This window comes from Microtus pennsylvanicus, chromosome 5 (assembly GCF_037038515.1).
Source record: "Microtus pennsylvanicus isolate mMicPen1 chromosome 5, mMicPen1.hap1, whole genome shotgun sequence".
Lineage (NCBI taxonomy): Eukaryota > Metazoa > Chordata > Mammalia > Rodentia > Cricetidae > Microtus > Microtus pennsylvanicus.
In genome coordinates this window covers 53,056,493-53,074,607 of record NC_134583.1, presented here as the reverse complement: position 1 = coordinate 53,074,607, position 18,115 = coordinate 53,056,493, and the positions used below count along the sequence as shown (strand labels likewise).

General features: G+C 48.2%; 1 protein-coding gene across 3 annotated transcripts in view; it reads left to right on the top strand.

Annotated features, from left to right (window-relative positions):
• Window positions 1–18,115, top strand: part of Dkk3 (dickkopf Wnt signaling pathway inhibitor 3) — a 43,720-nt gene that overhangs the window by 11,578 nt on the left and 14,027 nt on the right. The window lies entirely within an intron of this gene.

Here is an 18,115-nt window from a genome sequence, read left to right as displayed (position 1 = left end):
CAAGGGAAACTGGTGGAATATGGAATGGGTTCTGCCGTGAGCTGGAGGGGGCCTGGCTACGGAGCCAAAAGCATGGCTTATCGCCACTCTATGAACCAGGGCAACTCAGCTTCCTACCTATCAGCCCATGCTTTGTACCTTCTCTTGGTTCTGGAAGGATGGGGAGATGGACCTGTGAGACAAAGGTGGGGCTAACAAAGCCCGGAAGGGAGGGAGGCCAGCTCTCCTTTCTTTTTAATACATACTTGTGTATGTGTGTGTGTGGAAGCCAGAGGACACCTACTGTGAGCCAGGGTCTCCCACTGGTCTAGAGCTCACTTGTTAGGCTAGCGAGGCTGGTAGGCAAGCCTCCCATTCCTACATGGCTTCCTGGTGCTGGGATTCTAAGTGTGGCCATCACACCAGTCACCTAGAGCTCAGGTCCTCATGCCTACGGGACAAGTGGTTTGCTGCCTGCGTCATGTCCTGGGCCAGGACCAGCTTCTAAAGCAGAAAGGGAGGGAGGGAGAGAGGGAGGAAGGAAGGGAGGGTGGGAAGGAGAGAGAGAGAGAGAGAGAGAGAGAGAGAGCGCACTCAAACCAGGCAGCCATGGCACACCAGGGGCAGCCTTTCTCGGAGGAAAACAGAGAATTCCTGAGTGAAGGCTGTACTTGAGGCTTGTAGGGGACAGAGACTGGGTGGAAGCTATTCGAGTAGAAAGGGCATGGCAGGCAGCAGAATTCACAGTGCTGTCGATCAGAAAGGCCTTAGGCCTTAGTTCTCACTGATCTTGACTCCAGGACGCCCTCAGGATGATGCTCAGACTATAGAGGCCCATGTGCACATGTTACACGGGGCATCCCTAATCAAAATACAGCTGTGCACACCACTAATCCCCTCTAGTACGGAATGAGGACCCGATAGCAGACTTGAGTACTGATGAGGGGAATAGTGATGCTAAGAACCATGGGTGGGTAAGAACACAAGACCTCGGAGATGCCGAGTGTCCCTGGGACAGAGGACAGCTGCCATATACCTGAGCTGGGTGCCTGTGACTTGCGCCAGCCTTCTTTGGCGTGCCTGGTCGTGTGCATCTGTGTGGCCCGGTTTGGGTCCTCAGTTGAAAACCCCACCTGGCATTTGTTCATTGGGTGACAGGGGACATAAACAAGGCACTTGCGTGGCTCATAATCTGAGCCCCTTTGGTAGATAGCCTCCAGGAGGCAGAGCACTCAAGGGGAGCCACATAGACAAGCCAGAGGGTGACGGCTCATCACACTTCCCCCTTGGTTTTTGCTTAGGACCTGGAAGGCAAGGGAACTGGGTTTCTCTGTGAGAATAAATGTCGCTTTGATTGGCAGAAGGAAGATCTGAGGTTGGGGTGTTCCACTAGCCAGAGCCTGGCTTCTCTTTCTCCCTCTGTTAGAACACAGACTGGAGACTTCACAAGCTCCCTTGAAGGGACAGCCTGTGACAGAGGCAGTGTGTCTGCTTCACTGTACTGCAGGACCTGGCTAGTGTCACGGTGGCACATCAAGTGTCAAGGAAGTGGCATCTAGTTTCCACTGCCCACAGGACTTTTCATTCAACTACCCATCCAACCTTGGCTCATTCAGCCAGGTTCTGGTGGCGTGCTTACATTTGTTTATTCATTTAGTGTGTGTGTGCACATGTGTAAATGTGTGTACCCTGTGCATGGAGGTCACAGAACAGCGTGTGCAAATCAGTTCTCTCTTTCCATTATGCAAGTTGTATGATTGAACTCCGGTCATTAGGCATTGGTGGCAAGCACCTTTACCTGCTGAGACCTGCTGTGGGTTCTCTCTCTCTCTCTCTCTCTCTCTCTCTCTCTCTCTCTCTCTCTCTCTCTCTCTCTCTCTCTGTGTGTGTGTGTGTGTGTGTGTGTCTCCTTTCCTCCCTCCCCCTCCTTCTTTCCTTCCTTCCTTCTTTCTTCCTTTCTTCCTTTGCTTTCAGATAAGGTTTCACTGTGTAGCCCTGGCTGACACTGAACTCAAAGTGATCCTTCTGCCTCTGCCTCCCAAGTGCTTGGATAAAAGGTGTGCTCATACCTGGCTCTCAACCAGTATCTTTTAATTCAATTTAGTTTTGCCTGCATGTGTGTAAATACACCACACGTATGAGTGTCACCCACTGGGAGAGAGTGTCAAATCCCTTGGAACTGGAATTACAGTTATGAGCCACCATGTAGATAATTGGAAACCAACCCCAGTCCTCTGCAAGAACAAAGTGTGTTAGTAACCACTGAGCCATCTCTCCAGCCCCCAAGGGCTGTCTTGACAGCAATGTGCAGCTTCTTTTTCTGAGCAGGGGCTGTGAGTGTCAGGTTGCCTCTGAAGGGATGGTGCAGTTGTACAGTGTCCCCCTGTCCCATTCCATAGTTCTGCAACTTAATGCTTTTTACAGGTGGCTCTAACGTAACACCTCACACTACAGAAACTGTCCTTCAAAGAGATTCCCCATCCCAAAGAGCAAAAATCACAACCATTCAAACCTTCATATGCCATAAGTGGGGCTCAATTTTTTGAATTTAAAATTCCCAGATGAATTCAATTAAAAGCAATCAACCAGGCACAACATGTTTTCCTTTCTTTAAATGTGGTGTTCCTATTAATATGTATGGTAACTCGAGGAGGTTCATGGAAAGTTCCAGACAGTAACACTATATGCCTGTCTAGAAGTTTCACAGTCCATGTAATGGACTGGTCTGTTTTTACACTCAGATGTGAGAGGGGAGCACCCTGAAGCATGTGTTTTCACCTGAGTGCCCTCGCTGATGCAGATCCGGCCTGACATCTTTGTAAAGGGCTTTTGTGTTAAGCCTTCGGCCTGGCCCCTTCCCGGGCCAGTGGGCAGGCTGACCATTGTGCTAGGGTTGGAGAAGGGATTAGTGACAGTTGGGAGCCAGAAAGGACAAGCTTTTCTTCTGAGAGGAATCTGGCCTACTTAACCAAGCCACCATTTTGAAAGACTGTGTCCTCTGATTAAAACACATTCTGCAGCTGCATGATCTAGCATGCCTGCCATTGGCTCCATTCCAGGCTTTGCCTTCCTAGGTGATGGAACACTGAGTCTGTTTTTCCACACAAACACACCTAGTCTGAAGCCGTCTTGTAAACTTGTAAAGATACTCTGAGGCCATGGGCAGATGGATTTCATCATTTCACCAAAGCCAAACGGGCAGTAGACATTTGAAAGCCTCAGTAATTTCTTTATTCAAGACAGTGTCCAGTGTTGATGTCGTCCTTCTGACTGGAGACAATGGATGATGTGGCTGTGAACCAATGGCTTCCCTTACCTATTGTTCCTGTTGGATCCTGGGGAAGGTGGGATGTTACACCCAGACAGAGCTTTGGCAAATGTTTCATTTTTCCCACAGGACAACAAGGGTACTATCCCTGGGAGAGAAATCAGATCTGAGTGGTAGGGAAAAGTGTCCAGTGACCAGCATCCTGCTCTCCTACCCCCAGCCTGGCCACAGGTCACAGAGGAAAGGCTTGCATGAGGGTGGCTTTGTTCCCTCTATACCCTAATTTCCGCTGCTGCCTGTCTGTAGAGTTAATGGACATACCAGAGATGCCAAGATTCTGGGATGTGCATGTGTGTGCAGCTATGTGTGGCGCCCAGAAGTCAGCCTTGTGTGTTGTCCTTCAGATATTGTCCACTATGTTTTTTGAGACAGGGTCTCTCACTGACCTGGAATTTACCAAGTAGGCTAGGCTGGCTGGCTAGCAAGCCTAGGGGATCCATCTCTTTCTGCCTTCCCAGTGCTGGGATTATAAAATGTATACCATTATGCCTGGCTCTTTTTTCCCCCCACTTAAAGACAGGTTCTGGGGATGAACTCAAGTCCTCATGCCCCCATGACGGAGTGTGTGCCCCTGAGGAGGGCACAAGCTTCCTGAGAAGTCTGAGGCAGTTTCTAGAGACTCTGCCCCCTGGGAAGTCCTGCTAGGCTAGGCCAGCTTGGAGGACTGAGCCCCCAGAAATGTAGCTCTTTCCTTCCGTTGGCCCTGGGTCAGAATGGAGCGGTCCACGAAAGGCTGGTGGAGGCAGGCATTCCAGCACTGCCCGCATGCTGACAGCCTGTGCCTTCTGAGGACCCGGGCAGAGAACTCCCCGGCACGGCTCATTAAACCAAAGCAACTAAAGCTGGGCTGTAATCACGACTGTCCTGGTTCCCAGCGTCCTGCTGGGCAAAAGAGCAGCACTAAATAGCAAGCTGAGGCTGTCTGGGAGGCCTCCATGGCCTCTGTCTGAGAAGCTAGCTGGAGGACAGTTTCGTCTACAGTCTCTGAGGGCTCTGCTGGAGGTCCTAGCCTCATTCTGTCGCTGCTCTGTGAGTGTTCCATATGGCTGATGCTCACAGAAGGGGTTCGTCATGAGCAGCAGACTAGGAGAGGAACTGACAGACGGGTGCGGCCGGGCTAGGTGCAGGTCCTGGCAGCAGGTGTATGCTGCTTCTGGGGGAGAAAGCAGACCTGGTGTTCTTTGGGCAGTGTCTTGGGCTGCTGTGGATGTCCCCTGCCATAGCCAACCCCTACCCATGTCGTGTGTGATCACCAGGCTAAGCATGAGGTCCTTATGCCTTAATACCATAAGGAAAAGATTACATGGAAAATTGAAGAGCTCTACTACTCGGTGACATGGCTAATTGCCCCCAGATATAGTTGGTGTGGAGGAGAAGCGCTCACGGGGTTGGTACGTCCTCAACCAAGATGTCCTTCCAAAAGGAACCTGTCATCTGGAAATGATTCTGCATCTTGAATCACAACACTGTGGTCTTAATGAATGAGTTTCAGGCCAGGAATGTAGCTTAGTTGGCGGAGTACTTGACAAGGGTGCGTGAACGCCTGGGTCCCACACCCAGCACTGCATAAATGTGGCATGGTGGAGCTCACCCGAAACCCCAGCACTCAGAAGATGGAGGTGGGAGATCAGACATGCAAGGTCATTCTCAACTGCATAGGGAGCTCAAGGCCAGTTTGAGCTACATGAGACTCTGTCTTAAAGGAAAAAAAAGCAAGTAAATAAGTTTCATTTAGGTTTGATATAAATTGATATAAAAAGATAAAAGGATATCTTCAACAGATTGCTAAGAAAATCAGTTTCAAAGCAATACAGATGTAAGTTACATAAGATAAAGACATCTCATTTTTAGGAAAAATGGTATATAAAAAACTTGATAAACACTAAATCGGCAACAGTAGAAAACTCTGGAGGAATCTCTGTTTATTTAGACTGTTCTTTATAGAGTGCTGTTTTGAAGAAATTTTTAATGGGCCAGAGGGATGGTTCAGTATAAGAGTGTTTGCTGTCCTTGCGAGAGGACCCCAGTCAGTTCCTAGCTCTCACAACAGAGGGTTCACAACTGTCTACAGCTCCAGCTCCAGGGGCTCTGTCTCAGGGTTTCCAGTGCTGCAACAAAACACCATGACCAAAAGACAAATTGGGGAGGGAAGGGTTTGTTTGGCTCACACTTCAGCATTGCTGTTCATCACTGAAGGAAGTCAGGACAGAAACTCAAACAGGGCAGGAACCTGGAGGCAGAAACTGATCAGAGACCATGGAGGGGAACTGCTTACTGGCTTGCTCCCCTTGGCTTACTCAGCTCACCTTCTTATAGAACCCAGGACCAGCAGCCCAGGGATGGCACCACCCACCATGGGCTGGGCCCTCCCCCATTGATCACTAAATGAAAAAAAAATGCCTTACAGTTGGATCTCATGGAGGTATTTCCTCGACTGAGGCTCCTTCCTCTTTGATGACCCTAGTTTGTGTCAAGTTGACACAAAACCAGTCAGTGCAGGATCCAACACCCTCTTCTAGCCTCTATGGGTATCTACTTACATGTGTCATATACATAACATAAACATAATCTTTAAGGGCTGGAGGGATGTCTCAATGGTTGAGAGCATTGCCTGCTCTTCCAGGGGTTCTGAGTTCAATTCCCAGCAACCACATGGTGGCTCACAACCACCAGTGGTGAGGTCTGGTGCCTTCTTCTGGCCTGCAGACATACACACAGACAGAATATGGTATACATAATAAATAAATAAATATTTTTTAAAAGATAATCTTTAAAACCAGTTTTAAAGACCTTGTAGATTACTCATAATTTCAGCATAGGCAAGCATTTTTATTGCGTGAGGCTGAAGGGCAGCCCGCTTAGGGAAAGTCGTGAGAGATCCTGCAGAACTTCCCACCTGAGAGTTGTGCTCAAAATTTCAGCAATTTCTGAGACTTGTTTCTGGACAGCCTTGACTGTGCTGCCTCCATGGGTGGTCCTCATGGAGGCTCAGGGAGAAGGGAGAGCTTGTCTGTGTGTGTTTAGGGCTCGGAGTAAGGTCAAAGGGGTGACCGTAAAATGAAGTCCCTCTCACGCCCCTAGTTCTCTCAGGGTCAGAGAAAGGTCAGCTTTGCCTTGCAGGCTGTTCCCAAGACCAAACATCATCTACTCCCCTCCCCCTCCCAACATGAGGCAGATAAGGGGATGGGAAGTCCCAGCAGGACCCAGCTGCATGCTAAGTCTGTGTGAGCTCATGGACTGAGTCACATGAGGAGGAGATGATGGCCACTTAGGGGCTACTCCCTCCACCTCTGGAAAGAGCAAGCCTGCCTTCCTTCTACTGTCTGCCCCTGTTCTGCATGTGTTTAGATGCTACTAGCAGAAGCTCTTTAGCGAGTTAATTAAGGACTGGTCACAGCCAGGTCCGTTCAAAAATACCCCTGATACTTACTAGCTGTGTGACTTTGATTAGTGTCTTAACCGTTTCATGCCTTAATTTCTCCATAGGTAAGAGTGAGGTTCATCAAATTTCCTTCCAGTCGGGAACAGTAATACTAGCATTTAGAAGCTGAAGGTAGGAGGATCATGAGTTCAGGGTTATTCTTAGCTATGCAGCAAGTTTAAGATTAGCCTGAGCTGCATGAGACACTTTTTCTTTTCCAATGCGTGCACACACACACACACACACACACACACACACACACACACACATAGAACAGACAAAACGAATTTATCCCACATGTTGTATTCATGAAGTTAAAATAGTTCAGCTTAAAACAAGTGGCTAGTGCCTGGATCATTGGCCAGTTACTGCTATCATGCCTCCAGCCCATACCTATCATAATCCCCTGTGTTATTCACCCAACCCATTCATTATTCATTCACTAGCATGCTCTTTTGACTACCTACTATGTTCCTGGCAGGTTAGCACAAAGGAGTTTTTAACATCAAAGGGAACTCAGGCTCAACCAATCAATGAAATAAATAATTACAGTGAGTGCATAATTTATTTCTTTTTAAATATTTTTAAAATTATTTTTAAGAGAGAGTATGTATGTTTATGTGCATGTGTGTGCAGTACCGAAGGAGGCCAGAAGAGGGTGTCCAATCCCTTGGACCTGGAGTCCAAGTGTGCTGTCTGGCATGGGTGCTGGGGATGGAACTTGGAAGTGCTGGAAGAGACCTTAATCACTGGGTCATCTCTCCAGCCCAATTCATTTCTTTGTGAGACTGGGTCTTGCTATGCTGTAGCCAAATCTGGTCTTAAACTCCTGTCTCAGTTTGAAGGCCCAAAAATGTGAGCCTTTTGACCTTGTCTGATAGCCAGAGAGTTTGGAGGTTGCTCAAACTGATTGAGAAGTGTAGCTATACTTCCGGACTCCTGATGTGACTACTTGTTTGTTTGTTATTTTTTTCACAAAGTAGATACATTCCATCCTGACAGATGGTCAGGATATGAAAATGTACTTTTGCTTCTTCTTTTGTAATTATGAGGTCACCTGGGGAGTGGCTGCCTTCAGGATACTTGGTCTAGGGTAGCTTTACTATCTAAACAACAGAATGCTAATGACTTGATATCTCAAAGTGTTGAAGCACTTAACTGTTTGAGCTGTCCTTTGTATCTTGTTAAAGAAGTCTTTCAGGCCAGGCAACCAGGTGGTAGTGGCACACACCTTTAATCCCAGCACTGGAGAGGCAGAGGCAGGCGGATCTCTGTGAGTTTGAGGCCAGCCTGGTCTACAAGAGCTAGTTCCAGGATAGGCTCCAAAGATACAGAGAAACCCTGTCTTGGAAAACCTTTTGTATTGGGTATAGAAGCGTGTGAAAAATCAACCACAGGTGATTTCAGTATTCATTGGAATGCCCTTCCGGTACTGTTCTATGATTTCTGTTTTATTATTTTCACATGCATCTTCATATTCTTTACTAATATTTCAAACTCCCCACACCCCTACCCTGGCAAGGCCTGTGCCTGACATCTCAGCCGCTCCCGTGCTGTGGGTTATGAGATACCACAGATATGCAACTTCCAAAGCAGAAGTTGAACCAGGCGAGGTAACCTGAGAGGTAGACCTTTTTGGATGGGAGGGTGGGATTCTGCATAGTCTGTCATGTTTCTGCTTACTCTGTGAGCTGAGACACTAACTGCCCAGTTGTTCTAGACTGTCTCTTTAAGGGTATTGTGCGACCTTGAGAGACAAGGACTGCTCTCCCTCCATGACAGAAGGGGATGCACTCCAACATAAAAAGTTTTGTTCTCTGGGCTTCCAATTCCTCAGGTGTGACACAAGCTCATGCAAGACGTGATGTTACCCTGATGTGTGCATGCAGCTGAGGGAGCCAGAGGACTGTCGCAGACATCAAGGTCACGCGGCTCCTGTGCAGTTGTCCTCAAACCCCTTGTCTTCCAGCCCTTGTGTAAAACAGGAGGGAAAGCTGGGCGACTCAGGCCATTTGCATTCTTGATGGCCTTCCTGGAAGAGGTGGTGGTTACACTGTTTGCAGTGGTGTCTGGGAATTAGTTGCGGGAGTCAAGGCAATTCTTGCTGAAGCATTGCTTGTTCAAAGTCAAGAAGACACGCAGATTCAAGAGCTATGAAACACTCGTTTAGAATGCCAGAGCATGGTGGGGACAGCAGCTGAAGCTGGGAAGGGGAGGGGATTAGGTCAGGAGACTTGGAGAATGCAGCCAAGGAGTCAGGAGACATGCTGAGTTAGGCATGTTCTGTTTCTGCAAGCCTTTATCACCCCCCAATCCACCCCTACCACCACCCCCACCCACCTCTGCACTGCATGCCTGAGCTACCACAGGACCCTTAAAGAGGGAGTCTGGAGGAGACGGTTTGCATGGCAGAGGCATCTCCGAGGATGAAGTTTTACTGACACTCAAGTCCCAAGTCTCTTTGTGCTACAGACAATCTGTGTCCTGCAAGAGCCTGGCCTTGGGCCTAGAAGTTTGGAACGTTTTACTTTAAAGTGGAGCACAGGCCAGATAAGTCACACTGATTGCACCTGGTTAATCTGGTTAGCCTGATGCCATCAACCGTAGAAGAAGCTGAGTTCTGAGCTCTGGGGACGTGTAGGGGACAGTGTCTTGAGCAGGCGCATGGCTGTCTTCTGCCTTGGGAACTTGGGGATTCTTGCAGGCACTGGCCCAGGCCCTTTGCATCCTGTTTGTTGGATAAGTGGAGCCTTGCCCTTCTTTGTCCTTGGTGTTTGTTCTGAAAACCTCACAAAGCTCATGAACCCATGTTGTTTTGTTTTTTAAAATAATATAACAAATGTAATAATAACAAGGTCTGTGTGCTCCCCATGTCCCTCATTTAGACACTCAGAAGGCCATCAGATTAAGCAGCCCCTCCCCAGATCCAGCCATCTGCAGGCCAGGGTAAATACTGGTAACTATGACTAAGTCTTCCATAATAACTGGTGATTATAATGGCAACGAGAGCTCTACATCATGAAAGCAAACATTGTCTGCTGCGTTCCAGGAGCCTTGTGAGGGGTCTCTAGCACCCCTCCTCCTACCATTCAAGGAGGACACTCACTGACCACAGATGGAGTGACTGAGAGAAACAATCTAAGCTCATAGGTGCCCGAGTCAGTACTAACAAGAGGGATAAACACTGAGGTCTTATTGACTCAGAAACTCCTAAGACATGTATTTTTCTTTAGTGGAGTTTTTGTTTGCTTGCTGCTGCTGCTGCTGCTGCTGCTGCTGCTGCTGCTGCTTCTTCTTCTTCTTCTTCTTCTTCTTCTTCTTCTTCTTCTTCTTCTTCTTCTTCTTCTTCTTCTTCTTCTTCTCCTCCTCCTCCTCCTCCTCCTCCTCCTCCTCCTCCTCCTCTTCTTTCTCTTCCTCATCCTCCTCCTTCTTCTTCTTCATGGCATGACCTCATGCAGCCCAAGTTATACTCAAACTTGCTGTATACCTGAGGATGACATGAAGCTTTTGGTCCTCCAGGGTTAGTGGTAGAGACAAGCAGATCTCAGGGTCTCACTGGCCAGCCAGTCTAGCTAACACAAGCTGCAGGGTCACTGAGAGACACTGCTCAAAGATAAAGAACGATGAAGAAAGAGATCTGATGTCAGTCTCTGGCCTCACATGCACTCACACCAGTGAACATATATGCACACATTTAACACACACACTTTAAAAAAAGACACAGCTTTCCATTCTTGTGGGGATATACTCATCAGTGGAATTCCCAGTTTATAGGGCTTTTATTTTTTTAAATGTGTATGAATGTTTTGCCTACATGTATGTTTATGTACTGTTGGGTCCAGGAGGGTCACGCAAAGATGGGGACAGACCACCAAAGTCTAATAAACCGGGACCAAACTTTATTCCAGAAACCAGAATCCAGGAAAAAATTTAAAAAATAAAATAAAAAATCTCTATGGGACACAAAAAGCTTATCAGCTAGCTGAGACCACAGCCAGAGATGGATTTTGTAAGGCTGTGGCAAAGGCTGGTTTCTGAACCCACCTTTTCATAGTAGGGGCACCAAGCATTAGGTCTGAACAAAGGAATTTTTATAGTCTCAAGATAAAACTCAAATACAGATTGCCTTACTTTACAATCTCCATTAACAGAGTTTTTTCTTTTAAGTTAAACTAGTGTTTGTTCTTAATCTATTGTCTTTCTTGGTACATCCAGGGGTTGTTTGCTGAAGCCCTGTGCTCTCCCCTTTGATGCTGCCAGTTTCACATAGCAGGGATAATACATAACCCAGAGGTCATATATCTATCTCCTAAAAGTTGACTCAGCTCATATCCATAAACTAGCTCTCAGTTTGCAGAGAGATGCTTCGGCCTTGTGAATAGAGCTATGGGTTGTAAAGCAGAGTAGCCCACTGTTAATAGTTAATCCTCAAGCTACCGAGAAAGCTGCTGACGTCTGTTCTCATTCTCCTAGGCTTACAACTTTATATTTCTTTATTTCTACATTCCTATTTCTGGAATCTACATTTTATATTCTTATTCTTGGACCCTTCAGTACCACTCTCCTGCTGGGTGCCCGAGAAGAGGGCATTGAATCCCCTGGAGCTGGGGTTACAGAAGGTTATCGGCCGTCATACTGGGAACCTCATCTAGGCCCACTGAAAGGAGCAGCCAGTATCTAACCACTGAACCATCTCTTTGGCCCCCCACAGGGCTTTTGGTTTGGGGCTTGTACAGCTTCCATATTGCCCCTCACAGTGACTTTGTGGTTTCACGTTCTGTCCATCATGAGCCAATCTTTCCCCTCTCAGATCTCATGATTTAGGCACCGGGAGACGTGGAATGAAATGGATGAATGGAATGTATACCCTGGCCATGCTGAAGCACGCATGGGCAGCCCGAATATAGTGGTTCTGTTGAACATTTTCATGTTGGGTTTCATGGCCTAAGAGGATGACTGTAATGGGGGTGAGGAAGAGACATGTACTGGGACCTAACTTGAAAGATTATCTAGATGCGTATGGTATTACCTCCACACTTGGGAGGCTGTCAGGAGGGGTGCAAGTTTGAGCTAATGTTGGGTACATAATGAACTCTGTCTCAAAAACAGCAATAACAGCAAAACAAAAACACATGTAAGCCAAACTCCAGATAACTCCTGGTCCCTTTTGTCCTCGATGGGGCAGCACTTTCCTGAGTCCTGCCTCCAGAAGTGGCCTCTGCAGTACGGCAGCCGCAGTAGAGGTCGAGCCAGTGCTGCTGGCCCTGCATTCTCAGCCCACACTGGGGCCTCGAGTCCATGTTTTCAAGACTGCCCATGGTCTCATACACAGGCCTGTAGCATGAGCTCTGGAATCACAAGGTCAGCTTTGGGGGCTTCCCGGGAATCTATATCCCCTGCCTCTACCCAGACTCTTCATAAGAGACCCCACACCCACTCTCCAGCATCCGGAAAGAACTGCCCCTTATTTCTCTGTCAGGGATGCTAGGCCCCGGGGCTTTGGGTCCCCAGGGAGGTTTTATAATATCAGTGATGTTTTGACTCCCACCAGCAGCAGATACTGGAAGACAGGCCTAAACAGAGCCAACAGAGGGCTCAGTATGTCCGTTCTTCCTTCAGGGTGGGATACAGGGTCAGTGGAAGGGAATGGCTGGGATGGGGTGGATAGGGCAGAGGCTGTACTTATTGCTCTTGAGTAATGACAGTGGTGGCCACAGTTGGACCAGCCTGGCTGGTGTCCCACATCGGGCAGAGAGCTGCTTCTCCTGTCACCTCCCCAGCAAAGGAAAGGAAGCGATGGATGGAGACCAAGTCACATCTCACTAGACCTACTGCCACTGCCATTGTAGCCTCTGCACCAGGAGGAGAAGGAGCAAGGCCGTTAGGCGTATTTCAGAAGAGCAAGTACTGTGGAATTTGGAGCATGAACTATGTGGGCCAGAGGCCTATTGTGTGGCCACGGCCCCTCACTCTGAGTGCCAGGCCCTGCTCTGTGGGAAAGAGCATGCGCTGACTGCCTGAGGGTGGTGAACCGGGAAACAGTGAGCTGGCCCAGATGCACACACCTGTAAGCCTAGTACTGGGGAGCCTAAGGCATGAGGATCAGGAGTTGGGGAACTTGCAGCAGAAGGATCAGGAGTTAGAGGACAGCCTGGGCTACGTAGCAGACACCCCCACCCCCAAAAGAAAATTGGATGTGGGGTAAATGTAAGTTTTCCCTTTTGACCTAATTCCTCAGCCCTTCGCGGTAGGCAGGCGGGAGGTTACGGAGGAGGTGTGATAAATCAGGAATGGTGTTTCTCCTGCTGTAAGGTCGTGCTTGCTCTGGTGCGGTGCCCATGAGCTTCTAAGAGGTGACAGTGGCCAAGGCGCCAGACCAAACAGATGAAAACCTATATGTGTGCAGACAGGTCCTGTGCCAAAGAAAATGGAGCATTTCATGGGGTCTGGCAGGTATAAATTGTAGCATGTGCAGGGCCTGTTGGGCTCAGCTCACTTCGAGTTCTTTAAGGAATGGAGGGCTGCGAATGTGACTGTTTCCCAGCAAGCACAAAGCCCTGAGTTCAATCCTCAGCACTGTAAGGACCGGGTGAGGGTGTGCATGCCTGTAATCCTAGAACAGCACTCCCGAGGTGTGTGTGTTGGGGGGAGGGAGGTTAGAAATTCAAGGCTGTCCTTGGCTGCACACTGAATCTAAAACCAGCCTGTGTGTGCTATTTGTAATCCTGCCCCCAAAACAAAGCAAACAAACGAAGATGTAATGAAAGCACAGGGCACAGACCCCTGCCAAAGCCCCACCCTATGGTAGACATTACTAATATATTGCAGAGTAATTTCCTTATGAGCCCAGATAGCTCAGTACTTGAGCTAAGATAACACTACAAGAAGCTGCTGGCAGGGAGCTGAGCTCTGTTTGTAACACACTTCTTATCCCATTTAAAGATGAGGTACAGAGCTGGGTGTGGGGTGGGTGAGTTTTCTTAGAAACCAGAGTGATCAGACCAGGAACTTCATTCAGGTTAATGCGTGTTTTGATAAGCCTGGAGCTTCCTGTTACAGAAGGCAGGTCTAGGGGTGCCACAGCACCAAGGATTCGTGGCAAGGCAGGTGGGGAGCCTGAGAATGAGGGAAAGATTGAAGACTGAGTGGGGAGACTTTGGGGGAGTTCTGGCTGGTGGGTACAGAAGTTTGTGAAGTACAGACAAGACAAGAGCATTTTCTGGAAGTGTTTGAGTCCCTGGAAGTCAGGGGTCTCCATTTGTCATGTGTCACCTCTGTCTGTGCTTGGAATGGAGTGGGCACCCAGCAATGAATCAACGCCTGTAGTAGATGAATTAGGAAATTATGAAATAGGAACAGATTGTACAGAAGAATTCCTGAAGACAAGAGCCAGAGCAGAGTGTATGAAGAAATGTGTGTGTGTGTGTATGTGTGTGTGTGTGTGTGTGAGAGAGAGAGAGACAGAGAGAGAGAGAGAGAAAGAGAGAGAGAGAGAGAGAGAGAGACAGAGACAGAGAAAGAGAGAGAGGAGGAAGGGGTATATGTTCCTGTGTCGTGTGTACACGGAGGCCAGAGATTGACATCGGGTGTCTTTTCTCTATTGTTTCCCACCTTACTTTTTGAGACAGGGTCTCTCGCTGAGCCTGGAATTTACCTGTTCAGCTGGACAGCGGGACTGGCTGGCCGGAGAGCGTCTGCCCAGCTCTGGGATTACAGGTGCACGCGAGAACTCCTGGGTCTTATTGTAGGTGCTGGGGAGTCCAACTCAGTTCCCCATGCTTGCCACCAAGCATCTTGCCAGCTTTGAGCATGGGTTTTATTTGTTAGAAAACTGAGCGATTATTTTTCTGGCCTGTACTCATTCCTCTGTGTTCCTGAGCATCCACTGGTTGCCGAGTGGTATCACGGCAGGCTGTACATATTTTATTTCCCAGCCCTTGTAATGTTGTGACATTGATATTGTTTTGGGGAGAAGACAATGGAGTTTAGCAAAGTTAAATATTGAAAGCTACCATAGAGGATTAAATGGTAGAACTAGAATAAATAACTAAATTTTGGCCATTTCAATTAAAAATAAATATTTCTGATACAAAAAGTCACAGGCACTTGCAGCAGTAGTTTTGGGAGAGTTTCTCAACCCTTCTGCCACCTGCTTGCAATGTGTGTCATTTGGACCAAGCTTCATTTGGACTAACTCCCTCCTTTGCTGGAAATAGACAAATTTACAAAGGACAACCAGAGACAACATGCACAGTGACTGAGCCCTCCTTAGGGTCAGCAAAGCCCTAAGGATCATAGAAAACAAACTCTGGTCTCTTACCTATCTCTGTTGTTCTCTCTGTGTGTGTATTCTTGTGTGTGTGCACACATGCACACATGTGTGTACATGCATGTCAAGGCCAGAGGTCATACAGTGTTTTCCTCAGTCACTCTCTGTTTTTATTTTATTTTTTTTGAGACAGGGTTGTCACTGAACTGGAAGCTCACAGATTGGCCTGTAAACCCCAGGAATCTTTCTGTCTCTGCCCCAACAGCTCAAGGATCCAAACTCAGGTCTGCATACCTGTAGAGCAAGTACTTCCCTGACTGAGCTGCTGTTTGTCCTTCTTTTCCTCTTGCTGCAGAGGGACATTCTCAGCCACTGAGGCAGGGCGCTTTCAGAGTGCGGTATAGCGTCAGGAGACACTGGCCACACGGGGCAGCAGTGGAATGCGGAAGGCACTGCTGTAGGAGGTCAGCCTGGGTTTTCTAGTTTCCTCGGTTAGGCTCTCTAAGAAGAGGAGCCCAGCCTAGGAGGCAGAGAGAGTACTGCTCAGAATAGAGGGACATTCAAGTTCGAAGACAGAGGCAACCTAGTACCCCACCCCCTGGATCCCTGGGGCTAAGATGGGGAGAGACCCTGTCCTTCTCCAGCCTGGGAGCCAAAGGATGTAGGCTCAGTCCCCTCCCAGCAGCCTCTACTTCTTCCGTTGTTTCCAGGGTCCCTGTCTATGGAGACCTCCTTTCCCAGGGAGGACATGAATCTAGTCATAGAAGGGCCAAGTTCAAGGTCACAGTCAGTCCAGTGCCACCTTGTGTAGAACAGTCTTTCTGCCTCCTGCAGAGTGCTGAGATTATTAAAAGGTGAGAGCAAAGAGAACTCATTTTCCTGGGCTTCTACTATGTGCCAGGCTGTTCGCCCTTGCTCCAGCCAACCGCCTAAGTGGTGAAGTAAATCAGGTATTTGGGGCTCCGGCAGGCCCCTGGCATGCCCTGGGCCACCTCCATGAGGCTTTTCCCCTTGTAGTAAAGTCCATGTTCTCTGCCAGCCCCTGAGGGGGAAGCAGAGACTCAGCTACTTCTGAGCAAAATGAAGTCAAGCATGTTTTTTCCCCCACAGAAGCATATTAAAGCTTTTTCCAGGCTCATTAACATGCATAACTAAAGTCGAAACGTCTAGAAATTCCTGAAGTCCCCTTTGTGCCCTGCTGTGGAAGAATTCTGCAGGAAGAGGAAGAGAGAGGAAAAATAATTGTGGAAAGGAAAGCGGAACGGGCCTTGAAGCTTAAGAGGCCTGAGGTGATGCTTTCTTCTGTACAGAGCTAAGCAACTTTGGTTTTGTTCTGAGTGGCTTTGAATTTTATTCATTTTTTTTCCTGCTTTTCTTTTCAAGGGAGCTGAGGAAATTCTTTGTGATGTATTTTTTAAACATTTCTTTCTATGTGCATGTGTATATGTGGTGGTGTGTGCCTGTGTGTGTTGTGTGTGTGTGTGTGTTGTGTGTGTTGTGTGTGTGTGTGTGTGTGTAGCCAGAGGACAATTGACAGATGTTTGTTTTCTCTGTCTCTCCTGTGGGTCCTGAAAATTGAACTCAGGTCAGCAGGCACAGCAGTAAGCACCTTTAACCTTTGAGTTGCTAAAGGATGGTGACATAGTAGAGGTTCTTAACCATGGAGACCCGCCAGCATCGCCCTCCCAGCCTACACAGAAAAAGAGCCTGTCTCTGTTTTCACACACTTTGTCTGTTGTTCATTGTGTTTGATACAGGGTTTCTCACTGAATGTGAAGCTTACCAGTTCCGCTTGGCTGGTTGGGATCCTGGGACCTGTCTGACTCAGCTTCTCAGGTGCTGACATTACAGGCATTCCTCACCGTGCACAGTTCTCTATGTGGATGCGGGAGGTCAAACTCAGGTTCTCACTTAGGCAAATGCTTTACCCACTGAGTCATCGCCCAACCTCTCTAACTTTGTGCTGTTTTAGTGCTGTCATGTGACCTTCTGTATAGACTGGCCTAGTACTAACTATGAATCCAAGGATAACCTTTTAAAGTCCCAGTCCTCTGACCTCCCCCTCTCCAGGGCTGTTGCCACTTTCAGACAGCAGTCGTGCCCAACCCTACTTCAAAAGGAAGAGCTACTTCTGGACATTGCTATCCAGGATAAAAATAAGCCATCGGACCCCGCAACTCTGTTAATCCCAGTTAGGTGGGGTCATTTCTTGCTTGTGATCTCACCTGCTCCCTTATCAACTCACACGCATTGTTCTGAGAGGGGTCCCCAGGCTCCAACCAGCTGCCTAAGAACCCACATCACAAAAAAGGTCAAGACTTCTGTTTTTGTTTTGGGTTTTTGGAGACAGAGTTTTGCTATGTAGCCCAGGATGGACTCAAAATTGTGGCATCCTTCCGTCTTGGCCCCCAAAGAGCTGGTATCACAGGCATTAGAAAATATACTGGGTGGAGACTCCTTTTGTATTGTTTTGTTTGAGCTTCATTCTGCCTCATTTGGCATGGAACTCTCAGTGATCCTCCTGCCTCAGTGACTATTGGGATTAGAGACACCTGTCACCACACCTGGTTCTTTGTGTTAGTCCTTGAGGGTAACTGCAGACCAGGTAGGTGAAGGATTCTAGATGTGTGAGCTGAAATCTAGGTCCCGCGGATGTCAGAACACGAGGTAGGACAGCAGGTCAGGCACTGACCCTGTGCCGTACGTCAAGAGCAGAGTTTGGATTCCAGGTCATGGTTGGTGAGGAAGGTAGCTGGTGTCCTCAGAATGGAGGTTTTCAGAGGCTCTGCTTTGATGAACTTTAGGGCTCAGATCTCCTGAGCTGAGTAGACCTCAGAGCCTGAATATCCCCAGGCCTTTTGCTAAGTGACCTCAGACCTTATGTGCAACCAGAAAACCAGGTCCTTAATGTGCAAAGGCAAGGAGCACCTCTTCTGAGTGGCAGGAATATGAGGGTTCCATCCATGTCACCCCCTTACTGGTCTTAGTCATAAGGATGCAAGGCTGTCCCTCTGCAGGTTGCTGGGTGAGTGAGGATCGAAGCCAGAGGAGGTCAAATGGTTGACCCACACTTTGTGGGTTCCAGGACTTGGAACTGTGAAGGTAGACAGCTCATCAG